The sequence below is a fragment of the Marmota marmota genome, unplaced genomic scaffold (genome assembly GCF_001458135.2).
Source record: "Marmota marmota marmota unplaced genomic scaffold, marMar, whole genome shotgun sequence".
Taxonomy (NCBI): Eukaryota; Metazoa; Chordata; class Mammalia; order Rodentia; family Sciuridae; genus Marmota; species Marmota marmota.
The window spans coordinates 16,446,276-16,462,444 of NW_026000205.1; the positions used below are offsets into that span (position 1 = coordinate 16,446,276).

A 16,169-nucleotide genomic window follows, 5' to 3' on the forward strand; every position below is an offset into this window, starting at 1 on the left:
AGGGAGGGGAGGGGAGGGGAGGGGAGGGGGGATAGCAGAGGATAGGAAAGGCAGCAGAATACAACAGACACTAGTATGGCAATACGTAAATCAATGGATGTGTAACTGATGTGATTCTGCAATCTGTATACGGGGTAAAAATGGGAGTTCATAACCCACTTGAATCAAAGTGTGAAATATGATATATCAAGAACTATGTAATGTTTTGAACAACCAACAATAAAAATTAAAAAAATAATAATAAAAAAAATAAAAATTTCTGGCAGCTATATTTGGAAAAAAAGAAGAAACAGGTGAAATTAATTTTCATAATATGTTTTCCTTATCTCAATACAGTAAAAATGTTATCATTTAATCATATAATCATCACAAAAAATTAATAAGGAGATATTTTACATTCTTTTTTCTATCCTAAGTTCTTTAAATCTGTTGATTTCATATGTGCAGTGAATCTCGATTCATACTGATCACATTTCAACTACTCACTGGCCGCATGTGGCTTATGATTCCCTGTTGAGCAGGTTGGGGTGGTGGAACTATTACCTAGCATGTGTGTAGCCCTGGGTTCTATCCAAAACACTGAAAAAACAAGAAAACAAACAAAATTTTAAAAACCCAGTGAGGAATAACTAGGAATTTATTGGGTGAGAAAGATCCAACCAGACCATTTAGAGCAATCAAGGGTGTAGAGGTGAGGAATGGCACCAAGAATTCAAGGGTCAAGTACTGGGTGATGGCAGAGAATAGGCTTATGGCAAAGAGAGGCCTGGGCTGACACTCAGGTTGCATCTGGCCTCAGTCTCACCTGGTGGAAATGGGAGCAGCATGTGTAGGTGTCAGATCAATGATGGCGAGTCATCCTCTAACTCTGCAATGTTGTGGGGCTTGGGTGGCGCTAGGAACTTACTAGGGTAGAAGTAGGAGTTACAAGTCACAACCTTTAAAGATCCCCAAGGTCATTGCTTCTTGACATGGCTCAAATGTGGGATGAGAGTATGACTGATCAGTGGAGCTCTCCTGGGACAACGGCAGGAGCCAGGGCTGAGCATGGCTTGGAAAAGGGCGGAGTGAGAACTTAGGCCCAGCCTGAGCCTCAAGGAAAGAGCCAGAGCCACCCCTCAGGCATCAGCTCACATACTGGTGAGGGAGGCTGCTCAGAAGAGATCAGAAAGGGGACTCACCCTTGTGAGCCATCTTATGGGCCTGGTACTTTCCAATGCCATCCTATTTTCCAGCTATGAAGTCCAGAAGTATGAATTATGTCCATTTTACAGACAATGCAACTGAGGTTCAGGGTTAGGGGGATTGCCCAAGGTCACATAGCTGAATGGGAGAATTCACAATTAGGATTATCCAACCTCAAAGCCAACCATAATCCTTATCCATCCCCTTACAAAATGACCACCAGGGTCTGGTATGAGCCAAAATTTGAGAAGACTTTCTTTGTGACTCTGGATCCACCTAAGTTGGGAAAAAATGAATGGGAAGTCCTATAGCCGGGAACACTGAAGGCAAGAAAACAAACAAACAAACAAAAATAGCCGAACCCTGAGATTATTGGGTAACGGAGACAGAAAGCCCGTAGCCAGTAACAGGAAGGACATGGCTCTAAGGTTTGTAAAGCATTGAGCTCACTTATGCCCAGAAGGACTTCAAGGAACTGGCTGGAGTGGGCTGCTGGACATAGGTCATATGGGCCCAGAGGATTCAGTGACTACTGTGATACTTCCCAGGGTCTGAATTGTGCGAAGTGGGAGTTAGCCATTGGAGTGAAGTGGCAGCATATTACAGGTCCTGTGCTCTCCAGAAGAATAAGGGTCTTGGTCTTGTACCAGGAATTCAAGAGTAATGTACTGGATATTCTCAGAGGGTGATGCTTGGCCAGGGTTCATGGTCCGTGGCTGTGGATTGGGGCAGGAGCAGCTTGAGGCTCCCCTGCAGAGAGGTGGTTACAGGGCTACTCGGCCAGTGAGCTGGGGCCTCCTGTGCTCTGTGCAACTTCTCAGCTTTGCTCCTTGCCATGACCTCTCTTTGCAGGCCCAGAGAGAAGAGAGAAACCTATATCCCTGGCCCCACCTGAGAGTCTCAAAGTCTTGTAGCTTGAGGCATTTGGCCTTACACTCAGCTCCCCCTGCCAGCCCCTTGTCAGGAGGTATCTGGCTTCCCTCGTGGCAGAGAGATCTTTCTTCTCTCTAGAGAAGATGGGGGCACTCTGACCTGGCTCAGGAGCATAATGTGGCTGCCTGCAAGGCCTTAGACTCTCCTTTCGGCTGGAATGTGGAGTTCTCAGAATTCCACCATCCAGTTCACCTGTCCCTGAGCCCAGCATGACTTCTTCAGCATGAGTGGGTGCTGTTTGTCAGAATATCTAGAATGGCTTTTAAGGCCAGTCTGCCCCTGGGGAATGGGAGCTGGTTCAGCATTTTCCAAAGTGGGTTTCATCGAATCCTGGTTTGAAAACATGCTCTAAGGAAAGATGTTCCAAGGTCATTTAAGTTTGGGAAACACCACATGTGATGAATCTCCATGATGACTGATAGAATCATGTGGTGAGGGCTCAAGAGGCCCTGTGCTAGACCCTTGTTCAACTAGATTCCATCCCCTCCCTCACGTTTTCTTGATGACATACTCACACATAATCATATAATCACATTTGAGGATGTAGAAGAGTTTTGTTCTCTTCCTGTTGGTATGCCCTAATGCTCCTGAGCAAGATCCCACCCATTTCTGAGCCTTTTTTTCTCCTCTATCCCTTAGAAATAATGAACTTGTCTGAAAAACCCATAATATGGATAAAATTAAATACTAGACACCAGATATGAAAAATTTTGAAAATGGTAATGTATCTTGTACATACGAGTGATAGGAGCAGGCTGGTAAATGTGGCTGTGGGCTGGTAAATTCCCTGCTTATTTTCCACAAATATTTGGGTGAGATTCTACACTTGGGTTTTGAAGGGACCAAATATAGACACTTTTGTCGGATCACAAGAGGCAAAATAGTGTCTGGTCCTGATCTGAAAATTTGCGACCCTGAATGAGAGATTAAAACACCCCCAGCAGATTTGTGTGGACAGTGCTGCATTGAGAGGGAATCTCTATGTACATTCCTCAATTTGCAAGGACATATACTTGTGAGACCTATGCTCATCAAGACAAAATGCTGTGATGACACACAGTTTAGCAGTGTCCCTGGGGAGTGCTGGGGTGACAGTTACAGGCTGTTTATGGTGACACCACTAGACAAGCAGGCATATATCACCAGCACTTAATTTGTGAGAAATGTACCTACTATAGAGAATGTAAACCCAGCATGCTCCTGGAAGAATGATTATGTGAGGATAACATTTTATTGGAGATGAGATGAGGCATTAGACAACTGTGCACACCAAAAAGCAAAAAGGAAGAAAAAAAATCCTTTAAAACAAATTTTTATAATGGCGGGAATAGAAAGGAAACAATTAAGATTCTGCTGCAGTTTTTGTAATAAGATGTTCTACCCAGTTAATGACAAGAGATGTTTACTGCTGGCGATCTTCGACATAAATATGTATCCAGGGTTATATGGATCTCACTCTCAGCCACAGTAGTCTCTTAATTATGGACACACTATATTTTGAAAAGTCTGAGGACCCGTTCAACATAGCAACACACAAGTCTCTGCTGTATCTAGGAAGTTAAACTGATTTATTCAAGCATCTGACTTTGCTAGCTTAGCTTTTTCATTTCATTTCCTGATAGGGTTGAGGGTGGGAGGTGATAGGCGAGTGTGAGCCACAGTTGGGGAGGTGGGTGCTGTTTGTCAGAATATCTAGAATGGGTTTTAAGGCCAGCCTGCCCCTGGGGAATGGGAGTTGGTGTAGCATTTTCCAAAGTGGGTTTCATTGAATCCTGGTTTGAAAACATGCTCTAAGGAAAGGTGTTCCAAGGTCATTTAAGTTTGGGAAACACCACATGTGATGGATCTCCATGATGACTGATAGAATCATGTGGTGAGGGCTCAAGAGGTCCTGTGCTTGACCCTTGTTCAACTAGATTCCATCCCCTCTCTCATATTTTCTTGATGACATAATCACACCAACACCTCCTGCCCATCTTGGGCATGTATGAGAATCTTCTGCAGAGGTTGGAGCTCTAAGGTAGAGATGTTGAGAAAGACTTTCCCAGGTTTCCTGTTACCAGGCAGGGCCTAGTGATGCAAACAGTGGTAATCTCTGAGGGCCTACAGTACCCTGTTCTATGCATGATGACGTGGGACATCTGGCAAGTATCCCCCATAAACCTCCAGGGAGCTCATACTCCATGGGCTTCTTTATTCCAACCTGGGAAATAGAAACATTGGAGCCAGAGGTAGGTGGTTGTGTCAGTCAGCTTGCTGTACTATAATAAATACCCTGAGACAACTAACTTGTAAAGAAAAATTTTATCTAAGTTTATAGTTTTGGAGGTTCCAGTTCATGATTGATTTGCCCTGTCGCCTTTGAGCCTGTGAAGAAGCAGCATATCATGGTGGGAACATGTGGTAGAACAAAACTACTCACCTCATGGCTAGGGAGCAAAAGAGTGAGTGGGGCCTGAGGTGCCACAACCCTCTTCAAGAGCATGCCCTCAGTGTCTTAAAGAACTCCCACTCTGCCTCATCTTTTACAGGCTGAATGCTTCCCAACAGCACCTCCCTGGAGAGCAAGACTTTTTAACATATGAACTTTTGTGGGACATTTATCCAAATTATAGGAAGGATGTGGGAGCCCCTCACAATGAATCTGGATGGAGTAGGGAAGCCATGCAGTCTTTTGGGGTAGGGTGAGCTGTACCATGGGGTAATAGGGTGAAATTCCTATGGCCCTGCCCCAGGACTGAGTAACTTCTGTGGGTGGCCTTTGTCCCCTGCTGACTCCTTCCTGTGCTCAGCACCATCTCAGTCCCAGCCTTCATGCTCACATACGTCCAGAATGCCCCCTGAATAATGCTTTGCTGACTCACATCTACCCTCTCACTGCAGGCTACCACGAACATCTGCTATACACCATCTCACGCTCTCCTGCCAACACCCTCGTTTTCTTCTTGGGAACTACCTCTACTCTGAGCCAGTGTGATTCAGGTGGGTGTAACCTCTCCATCTGGGTCCAGAGTGGACCCAGGATCCAGCTCTCACCAGTCAGTGTTCTACTTCTCTAGCCACCATGATTGGCTCAAAAATGAGCATGTTGCCCGAAATGGGCCAATGAGAGAGGCTGTTTCCAGCTATGTTCCCCAAGAAGACCCAGAGGGGAAAATCTCAACGCAAGGAATTGACTTTGGAGTTGATCTCAAGACGCAGTGTCAGGGAAGAGGAAGAGTGAAACAGCGATGGGAAAGAAGCTGGTAAGGAGATGACGACACTGGGCAGCGGAGGCTCTGCCTGGCTGAGCCCCTCTGGGAGCTGCTGCAGAATGCAACTCAGAGAGGCTGCAGGGCCAGGAAGCTGGGTATTTGTCCACTGACTTTTATTCATTGTTGGTTGAGGACTGCACCTAGAGAAATGAATGCTAGTGCCCTTCTGTATTGTTCTCTGAGCACTGATCTAGTTTGTTCCTATAATCAGAAACAGCTTTTTGGAAGATATGCATTGGCTAGATGGTGAACGCTGGCTGAGTGAGGGATAGGGGCCGGGCCCCACCAGTGTCCTGGGTGTCTGCTGACCTCTCATGCTTTTCTACCCTGATGCTCTTGGCACAATACCTGTCTTTCCAGCATCTGCCATACATGGTCTGCTTGACTGTCCTTATTTTCTGCAATGCTATGACTTTGTCTCCCTTCTGTATTTTCAGGGTGCATTCTGGATTTCTCTCTCCCACCTCCTCTACCAAGTTAAATTTCTATGTTTCACTGTCCCTGAAGATTGTGCACCACATGAGAAATGTGTCTTTAACAGTGGGGTGCAGGGGTAGAGTGGGGGCTTGCTTTGGGCCCCAGATCCCCCTGGTGGGTGGTGGTCTTCAGCACATCCTGGAAGATGTCAATAGGTAGACTTCCTTTCTTGTTTCCTTGAGTCAGGGGACATGCATCACTGAGTAAGAGTAAATGGAGATAATGGAGCTGTTTACACAGTAAGTGATATTGTTGTTTTATTTTGTGCTGCATTTTGCCCTAACTCTAGAAAACACAGTGCTGAAAAAATAGAAATTACAGTCTCCCTTGCGTCTTGGATTTTTGCTAAAGATTAAAAATGTTACTTCTCTAATCTGCTTCTGAAATTGCTTTGGAAATGCCATCATCAAGACCAAAATGCACCAGGCAGTAGTTAGAAAAGCAAATAATACTCACTCCTCATTTGCCTAAAACCGTCACTCGATTGTGCAATCTGTGAATAGCACCCAGTCTATCCCCTGAGTCCTGTGTGCATTTGGGAAATTAATTATGACTCTCTTATAAGCATCATAAAAGTGATGCACACGGCCATCAGTTTGCTCCATTTCTGCAGGCTGGAGCTATTAAGGCTGTGAGAGGCTTTGTAAGCAGTGACCTGGCTTTGTATGCTGTGAGGGGGAGGGGTGGGCACAGGCAGAGGAAACTCGGGTGGGCTGGGGGCTTTGAAAGGATCCCAGGAGGCAGGACAGAGGGAGGTGATGGACTGTCCTGTGAGCACCTGCTCTGTAGCCTGAGAGCACAGGGCAAGTGTCCTGGCTAGCTGTACAGTAGATATGCGACTTGGGGCAAGTTTCTTTGCCTTCCTGAGTCTCAGTTTCTTCATCTGTAAGGCAGACATGGTTACAGCACCTTCATCATCAAGCTGTTCTGAGGGTTCAAAGGGCAGGTTCAGCAGAACACTTGCAGGTAATGAGTGTGACTGCTGTGACTGTTACTGATGGCAGAAACCACTGGTAAATCAGGGAGGGGCAATAGGATCTCATGGGGTGCCATAGACAATCAGGCCTTGGCCCCAGAGAGCCTCATTGCTGACAGTTCTTTCAGAACAGGCCATTGTTACTGTCTTGGAGAGCCTGAGCCTGTGTCTCCCACTCAGATGCATCCACATGTGGACTTTCCCATCTCAGAACCCTTGCCCACACTGGCTCTGCTCTCTGGATTGTATCTTTTTTTTTTTTTTTTTCTGGCAGACTGGGCTCCGTGTCAAAAATCTTACCCATCTGCATTAGTCAGCTTTCAGTCACTATGATGAAATACTTGAGCTAATTAACTTATTAAGGAAAAAGGTTTATTTTGGCTCACAGTTTCAGTGATTTCAGTTCATAGTCACTTGGCCCCATTACCTTGGACCCATGGTATCCCAGTCCATCATGGCAGGAGTGTGGGGTAGAGAAGGCCTATTTACATCTGATGCTAAGAAGCAAAAAGACAGAGGGGGAAGAGACCAGTGTTCCAATATCTCCCAATAACATAACTTCCCCCACTAGGTCCCATTTCCAAAGGTTTCACTACTTCCTAATTGAGTTGCAGGCTGGGGACCAAGCCTTCAACTCAAGGACCTCTGTGCAACATGCAAGATCCATACTACGGCCCCATCATTCAAGACCATGTGCAGATGTTACCTTCTAAGAAGCACTGAGCTTGGAATTTAGTATCCTAGGATCTGGAGCCAGAATGCCTAGCTTCCAATCCAGGTCCTATCACTTACTGACTGTGTGACCTTGGACAAGCCACTTAGCCTCTGTGTGCTTCTGCTTTTTTTAGTTTTAAAATAAGGATAATAATAATAACAACCACTTTGTAAGGTTGTGTAAGATAGAATAAGCTAACACATGTACTTAAGTCAGTGTCTGGCACTGAGACACTTTATAGTACTAATGTGACAATATATCTCTTAGAAAATGTCTTTCTAAGTGTCCACGTGTGCCTGGTCCAACCTCCGGCCTCCCCTTGCTGGCTCCTATCCCCCTGTGCAGGGGACACCACTTCCTGTTCCATCAGACGCAGTTCAGAGGCAGCTACAGCAGCTGCCCCTGGGAAGCCTTCCCTGCCCCCCAGTCCTCAGTGCCACCTGCTGTGCTGGGAGTGGTGTGGCAAGGGGATGCCTGCTAAGGGGCCAAGAGGATGAGCGGGGCTAGACAGGGGGTCTGCGGGGACCTGAACAGCAGCTTGGGCCTAGGGTTTCTTGACCTTCTGGACTGGACAATTCTTCATTGTGGGTGTGGTCTTGAATGTTGTAAGACACTTACCAGCCTCCCTGATCTCACCCACTAGATGCCAGGAATATTCCCCTAGTTGTGACAACAAAAATGTCTCCAGACATTGCCAAATGTCCCCTGGCTGAGAGCCATGAGCAAACAGAGGGACAGGAAGGCTCAGGGGTGGGGGAGCAGGTGTTCCAGGCAAGAGAGCCTCTGGCTCTCAGAAGAGCCCCAAGAAGGGCCAGTGTGGCTGGAAAGAGTGAAGTGGGTATAGTGTGAGGCATAACAGTGACTGGGCAGGGATCTGGGTCTACAGTGGCCCAAGTGCCCTGAGGCCCCACCAGCAGCTCCTGGCAGCTGTTCTGGAAGATAAAGGAGAGTCTCCTGTAAGCTTCAAAGCATTTCCTTGGGAATCAGGGCTGGGAATAATGGGTGAGGGGAGGCAGGAGGTGGGCCAGCTACTCAGACTGAACTGGGAAGGCTAGTCCCTGGTCTTCAGGGGCTGCCAAGGATGGGTGAGAGTTATGGTTTGAATAAGAGTTATGGTATGTCATGGTTTGAACAAAAGTTCCTGTAGGAATGCAGGAATATTCGGAAGTGCAAAGGTTAGATTACGAGCACTGTGACCTAATCAGTCCATCCTAGTTTGAATGGACAGAGTGGTGACTGTAGGCAGATGGAGCATGGCTAGAGGAGGTGGGCCACTGGGGCGTGCCCTGAATGGGTTCATCTTCCCTGCCTTCCCTGCCCCTCTCTGCTTCCTGGCTGCCAGAAGTGAGCAGCACTCCTCCTCCACACACATCTGCCATGATGTTCTGCCTCACCTTGGGCCCAGAGCAATGAAGTCAGCTGACCACGGACTAAATCTCTGAAACTACAAGCAAAATAAACTTTCCTTCTCTAAGTTGTATTGGTCACAATGACAAAAAGCTCACTAACACAGTAGAGGAAGAAGAGGCCTGATGGTGTCTGTGGGGAGCTGGGCAGGGGGTATTCAAAAGGCTGTAAACACCAGAGTCCAAGGGCACATTGCAGGAATCTGGACAGACCAGTGACTCTTTGTTCCCTCCTTGAGGGTGCTATGGGCTGATGTTTGTGCCCCCCTCAAAACTGCATGTTGAAATTCTAACCCCCTCGGTGATAGATTTAGGTGGTGGGGCCCTTTGAGAGGTGACTGGATTATGTGGATGGGGCTCTTATGAAAGGGACCATGCCCTTACAAGAGATCTCTGAACTGTCTCAGCTCTTCAGCCATGTAAAGACTTAGAAAATGGCACTCTATGAGCCCACCTCAGCTTTCACACACAAGGGGCCTGGAGGCTGCACTGGCCACTCTGTGTTGGGTGTTCCCCCAAGTGTGATTAGTAAAGTAACAGGAGACAGCAATGCTTCATGTTGAAGAGTGACTGCGGTGGGTTGGGAGATGTCAGAGCAGGAGGCCTCCCAGCTGCACCTGCCCACTCTCCAAGGTTGCAGTCTGGCCAGAGGTGGTGGGAGAAACATCAGCCCTTTTGACCAGGTGTGACCTCTCAGGGGGATGATGATGGCTCTGTTTTCAGAACATGGGAAGTCCAGTTGCTGGTAAAGTACCCGGGCAAGGCCTGGCCAGGGTAGGGGCTAGGTGGGCGTTGGTGGTGTTGCTGGTGAGGATTAGAGGCTGGCTTCTAGTTAGCTGAGTTGGAGGAGCAAAGTGGCAGGAGCCAGAAACGAAGCATGAGCAAGCAGGGAGTGGAGGCCTCAGGACACAGGGCTGTGAGCTAGCACTCAGATCTGGGTTTAGATCCTGGCTCTGTCATCTCCTCCTTCATGAGTTTGGGTCAGGGGTATATCCTCTGATCTCAAAAATGGCAGTCAGTGTCCTTTGCAGCATCTGTCTTATGTGTCATCAGGAGACTGAGATAGTGTTAAAAAGTAAGCTGGTTATAAGGCCTGTCTGCCAGTTAGCAGAGAGGAGGGAGCAGGGAGGCCTTCAAAGGCTGCCTGGGAGAGAGGCTACGCAGAAGCAGGCTCAGGATGTGATGGCTCAGGATGTGATGGCAGGTGCTCCAGGCAGGAGACTGAGCGAGGTGAGAGGTGAGTGCATAGTGTGTATCTATGGGGGTGTGGGCATGACTGTGCCCATGAAGAAAAGTTGAAGTGTAGAGTGCACACTCAATTTCAGGGGAGGGAAGGAAGAGCCCTTCCTTTGCTGGCTCTTGGGTAGGAGAGTGGAAGTTCTGGGTAGTCCCAGGGATGTGTCCATGGGATGCTGGGTACACGCCACCTTCACTGGACTGGGAGGGCTCATGATACAAACCTCTACATTGGGCTCTTCCAGTGGTTCAAGAGAAAGTCTAGTGTGTGTGTAAAAATTTAATTCTGAAGATGAATTCCAATAATTAAAAATAAACATACAGGACAAAAGTCATGCTTTTTCAGGCTGAATCTGGCTCTTTGCTGCCTGATAGTTTACAAGGATGTGGGGCTGGTCATGGCCAGGGCAGCAGGGGCTTGAGTGCAGCCTTCGGTCTGAAAAAGGCTTTCTTGTGGGGTGTCTTCCTTGCCTGCAGCTTGGTGGTTGGTGCATGTTCTAGGGACAGGCCACTGGGTTGGCCTGGGGTGTGGGACTCTCCATGAGGTGGTCATTTCTGGCTCTAGCCAGCCAAGATCATAGGTTTCAACTTCTTCTCTCCAGTGAGGGGCTGGGGCCAACATACCCTGATTGAGGAGGGAACCTCCATGAGCGGCATGGTGCTTCTGAGCCGGCACCCCACAGTCCCCATTGTCTTGACCTCACACTGCTCAGGGATCGCACCCCAACCTAAGCTTAGCGACTGCCCAGCTCATTGCCAGTAAGATGTCAGAACTTCCAGCCTGTGCCTTCTCTGGAACTTTAAAAATAAGGTCAAGAGAGCGGCCATGCCACAGAATACCTCTCTGGTGGTTCCTTGTCATGCCTCCATCCTACAAATTATGGCCTCTACTTGTCCTAAGGTGCTCTGGCTCCAGGATTAGCCAGCTTCCTCCCCGGCCCACATCAGAGGGAAGCACCCTGAGCACTGCTCTCCTGAGGTCCCAGACCTGGGAGGCAGCTGCTCAGCCACACCACCACTAAGGCTCTCCCTTGCTCTGACAGTGTGTTCCCGGGCACTAGATCAATATTTGCGGGGGACCAGGGAACCCCACCTTTCTTTCATAGTGGGGCAGAGGCTTTCTGCTTCCAACTTCTTAATGAATCTAGCGTTTCTGCAGGCATCAGGAGGAATAATGAGTTTGAGGATTTATAAAGGAGTGAAGAAAAACAACAACAACAACAACAACAAATGGTGCGGGTGCCCCCCACTTCCCCCATGATGGAGGGAGCCAGCCACTGCAGCTCCTTTCCTGCTTTTGGAGAGCACAAGCAGAAAACCAAATCCATACATTATGGATGGAAATACCATTAATTTGAGAGGAAATTGAGACCAGATATTAGAAGAATATATGATGGTTTTTATATGAGGGATAGAAAATCATTAGGGCTGACATTCATAATTCCCCTAATGCCGCGTGTCCTATGAGTTACGAGCTGGCTGGAGCCCTAGCCCTCTGCCTCCGCTCCAGCCGCCTGCTGCATGGACTGCCTGCCGGCCACTGCTCAGGGTGTGTCTGCACTTCCACCATCAACCTCCATTATCAGAGGTTTATAACTCGGTCATTAAATCTGGCTCCAGGGCTGGGACTTGGCATCTGAGGTCTCAATCTGATGATGTCCAATGTCCTTCCATCTAGGGACTTAAAAAGTGGATTTATTGACTGAAAAGACACCAAATATGTTCTGAGGGGCAGAGAGGTCCACGTATTCTTGAGTCTATGTGAGGGTGTGAGTGTGCATTAAATGTCAGTGTGTATATGCATGTATCATTGTGTACATGTGTGATCATGTGTGTATGTATTCACTTTAGAGAATTGTGGTATATGTGCGTGTGTGTGAGCAGGTGGGTGTGTCTGTGTGTGTGAATGTGTGCACATGTGTGAAAGAGTATGCATGTGAGTTGCATCTGTGCAAGCATACAAATATGTAAGTGTGCGTGTGATCTTCTGTGTGGGTGTTCATATATAAGCATGTGTGTGTGAGAGACCATGTACATGTATGTGGATTGTGCATGTGTGTGAGCAAATGGGTGGGTGAGCATAGGTGTGTGAGTGTGTGTGTGATATGCTCATGCATGTTACAGTGGTTGTCACTGGGGATAGATTTTTAATATTCTCATGGCTATTTCAGTGAAAAGCAGTGCACCGACCGGTTCCAGGAGTCTTTTTTTATTCCGGAAAGAGGATGCCCCCAGACTTTGGGAGCTGCCAGCTCCTGGTGGAGGTCTTAGAATCACAGCTCATGCTGTGCTAAACATGCTGGACTCATTCTGTCCTTGAACTCCAAGGTTAGGACTCTGAGCCCATCAGATCCCCTATTATCTGAAGTTTGAAGGAAAGGAAGCCAAAATTCGGAGAGGTCAAGCCATCTACTCATGGCCCCACAGCAGTGCAGCGTGGGAGCCAGGGTTGCATAGGCTCAGCACCCATGCCATGGACCATGCTCTACAGCATTCTGAGTTTGAAAGGCACCCAGGGACCACCCAGTGCCTTATGACCATCTTGTGAATGGGAAAACTGCACCTGATGGAAGATCCTGGGCTGGTGAAGTTTCTTGGTGAGATTGGCGTCACCTGCCTCCTCTGTCCCTTTCCCGGCTGTGCTGGTGGGTGGAAACAGGAAGTCAAGGGTATTAGAGGGAACACCTGGGCTCCCCAACAGCAGCAGAGCCCAGACATACAAGCAGAGCTGCATGATCCGGGGACTTCTGAGCCCCAGGGACAGGTGGGACCAGGTTTGGGGTGGTCTTAGGCCTCAACTTCCCTGCTTGCTCCTCTTCCTTCCCCCTCTTCCTCACATATCCCTCCTCTGAGAGCTTTTGATGACATAGCTCAGAAGGGTCACATGGCTTCTCTTCCCTAGTTTCAGTGAGAACAACTTTAGGAAAGAAGTCTAATTGGTCTGATTCAGGTCACGGGGCTTCAAGGGTCGATGATGGGAAGCCCTAAAATGAACGCTTCAATTGGAGGGATCAAGACGGGGGATGTGAGCAGATCAAATGGAAATGGCAGCCCCGGGGCATGCATGTTCCTTCAGAGCAAATGCAGGCCTGTAAGACTACACATGTAGCTTCAGGCACACATGGCCACAGTTGCAGGATCCTGCCTGTCCCACCCTGCAAGCAGGGAACCTGGACTTTCTCAGTTTTTCAATCAGTTGTCTAGGGAGGGAAGGCCGGACATAGGAAAGGAGGAGGGACAGAGCGGGGAAGGTGCTGGGAAGAGAGGGTCCCTAATGTAGAGGGACTGGACAATTTTTTATGGAAAGAGAAGTGAGGCCTGGATTTGTGAGTCATGGGACAAGAGAAAGGAGGCCTGCACAGGCCAGGGTTGATGGGCTGCCACCCGCAAGCTATAGTGCCCCCACAATGGTGTGGTATCTTCTGGGAACATGCTTGAATGTTTGTTGAGTTTTTCCCCATGGAATTGGCTTTTGGTGATAGAGAAATGACTGGGAAGGCTACCAATCTGATGCTTGCTGTCCTTGTATCCCAGGGATGGTGGGGAAGGCCCAGAGACAATTAAGATTGGGCTGAGGTCACCCAGTGGTGAAGACTCCAGTGGGTTCAGAAAGAGGATATTCTGACTCCAGCCTGTGCCCCTGCCCTCCATGGTGGCTCAGAGCTTCCCCTGGCTCTGGCTACCCTGAAGGAAGATCCCAGGTTTTGCTCAGCACCTGTTCTGCTGCTCACCAGGGCAGGACAGGGATGTCACCATGGGATGCCATTGACCCTTGCAGTGGCAGATGGGTCTCTCCTTCTTTGGGTCACATTGGCTAGGACTTTTACAATCAAAGATATCTAGAAAAGTTGCTCACCATATAGCTTCTTTGGAAAGCTACAGAGTATGAGGATCCTGAGAATTCCTGCAAATCAAGGTTTTGTTAGAGCTTGGACCCAGGAAGCCAGGCATGAGGCCCTCCTGCCCTGCCACAGGTGGAGGTTTCTGTGGCCCAGAGCTGGGGTCTTCTGCCAGAGATGAGAGCTGGGCCTACAACAGAAACCCAACATGTGCAAACATGCATGTGTGTGGGAGAGAGAGAGAGGGGGAGGATAAAAGGCGATTTGTTGGATTAGAAACCGAAATGCCAAATGTAAGCTTATAGGGGTTTAGCTACCTTTTAATGTAATTGTGAGACAAGAAATTAAATGTTTGCTGTTCGCAGGCTGGGCCAGGAGTGAAAACCTAATCCAATACAAATGTCTGTTTCCTCTGCTCTGGGTTCTCTTTCTGTGAGAGTGGCCAGCAGATCCACCTGGGGCTGCGTTCTGAGGCAGAACCTGGCCACATTCAGAGGATCAGCGTACCTGTACCGAGCTCCTACTGTGTACAAGACCCTGCTGGTCCGTGAGTGTAGGAGGCTCAGTGGAGAGCAAGGCACTTCCCTTTGACCATCACCAACACCTAACAAGATTCTGTGGGGAACTCACTCCCTGGGGAGTGTCTCACGCTCTCCACCATTGCCTTGTCCATCTTGGTGTATGGTTGTGGTGTGTGTGGAGGCCTTTGGTCCCCTTTCTTTGTAAGATCTTGCTCTCCATGAGCCAGTGAATCAGGGAAGGCTGCAGGGTCAGGAGGATTTGTTGAGGAGAAGGGATGCTCCAGCAGCCCTCAGCAGGGATGCCCAGGGAGGAAGAAACTGATCGTGTGCGAGCTGAAGTCACGTGCTCCTTCACAGGTGGTTTACTGAGAGTTCTTGGCCCGGCCCAGTGTTCTGTAAGGCTCACTGTCCTGCAGAGATTTTGAAGAGTTCATGGACAATTTTGTCACTGCCTGACATGAGCCAAGAGCCAGGGGATACTGGCACCTGGACTGGAAGGTGGGCCTTGAAGCTATCCCACCCCATGAATTAATTAGAAGGTTGGGGACTCTCATTCACTGGAACATTTTGGGGCAATGTAGGTACCTGTCCTGAAGGCTTAGGGCCAAGGGGCAAGAACTCTGAGGACGGGAAGAGTGGACAATCCCACTCACTGATACATCTCCACTAGTCTCCTCTCCAAGTGTTCAGGGAGTGGAGTAGAGTGGAGTGGAGGCTTGGCAAGGCCCACTGTGGAATTCTCAGTCAGGACTAATGAGGCATTGCCTCTAGCCGGAACGACCTGAGCCCAGCCAACAGGTTGTGACAGTTGGGATGACTTTGGATTAAGGGTGGAGGTTAGCCCAAGTCTTAGCTACCTTGTTTTCTGGTGCCCTCGAGGGATCATGGACAAACTCAGGGGTTTCTCTTTTCGTCCTGCCTCAGAGGCACTTCTAGCTCTTCCCTGTCCTGGGCAGTCTGTATATAGCCCACTTGGTGACCCAAGCTGCATGCCAGCCTTCACTTGCTCCTGGACAGCCTTGAATTGCGTGGGTGTGCCTTTTGTCCTCTGGGAGAGCACAGGCTCACACATATCTTTCTGAGAAGCACCAGTCCTGAGAGGTACTCTTGGGGCAAAAAGAATTTTACAATCGGAGAAGTTTAGGAAAAAATGCTTACCATATCTAGTGGGTTGAATTGTGTCTCCACAAGAGATACAGAAGTCCTGATTCCCAGTACCCACGAGTGGGAACATTTTTGGAAATGGTCTTTGCAGACAACATTGAGCTAAGGAGTTCAAGATGAGATAATTCTGGAGTTAGGATTGGTCCTAAATTCAACAACTGGTGTCATAAGAGAAAGCAGAAAGAGATTTGACATACCTAGAGAAGGTGGCAGTGTGAAGATGGAGGCAGAGATTGGGGTGATGCTACCCTGAGCCCAGGCCTGCCTGCAGCCATCAGAAGCAGAAGAGGCAGGAAGGGTCCTGCTTTTTAAAGCACTCCCAGAAGGAGTGCAGCCTGGCAAACACCTTATTTTGTACTTCTGGCCTCCAGAATCATGAGAGGATAAATTTCTATTGTTTCAAGTGACCCCATGTGAGGTACTTTGTCTCTGCAGCTCCAGGAAACTGATTTACCATACATCT

At 48.4% G+C, this 16,169-nt stretch overlaps 1 long non-coding RNA gene across 1 annotated transcript in view; it reads left to right on the forward strand.

Annotated features, from left to right (window-relative positions):
• The window catches only part of LOC125612624, a 153,199-nt gene that overhangs the window by 89,224 nt on the left and 47,806 nt on the right, over positions 1-16,169 (forward strand). The window contains exon 3 of the long non-coding RNA XR_007343104.1: positions 5,002-5,363. This is a non-coding gene — a long non-coding RNA (uncharacterized LOC125612624). The remainder of the gene's footprint in view (positions 1-5,001; positions 5,364-16,169) is intronic.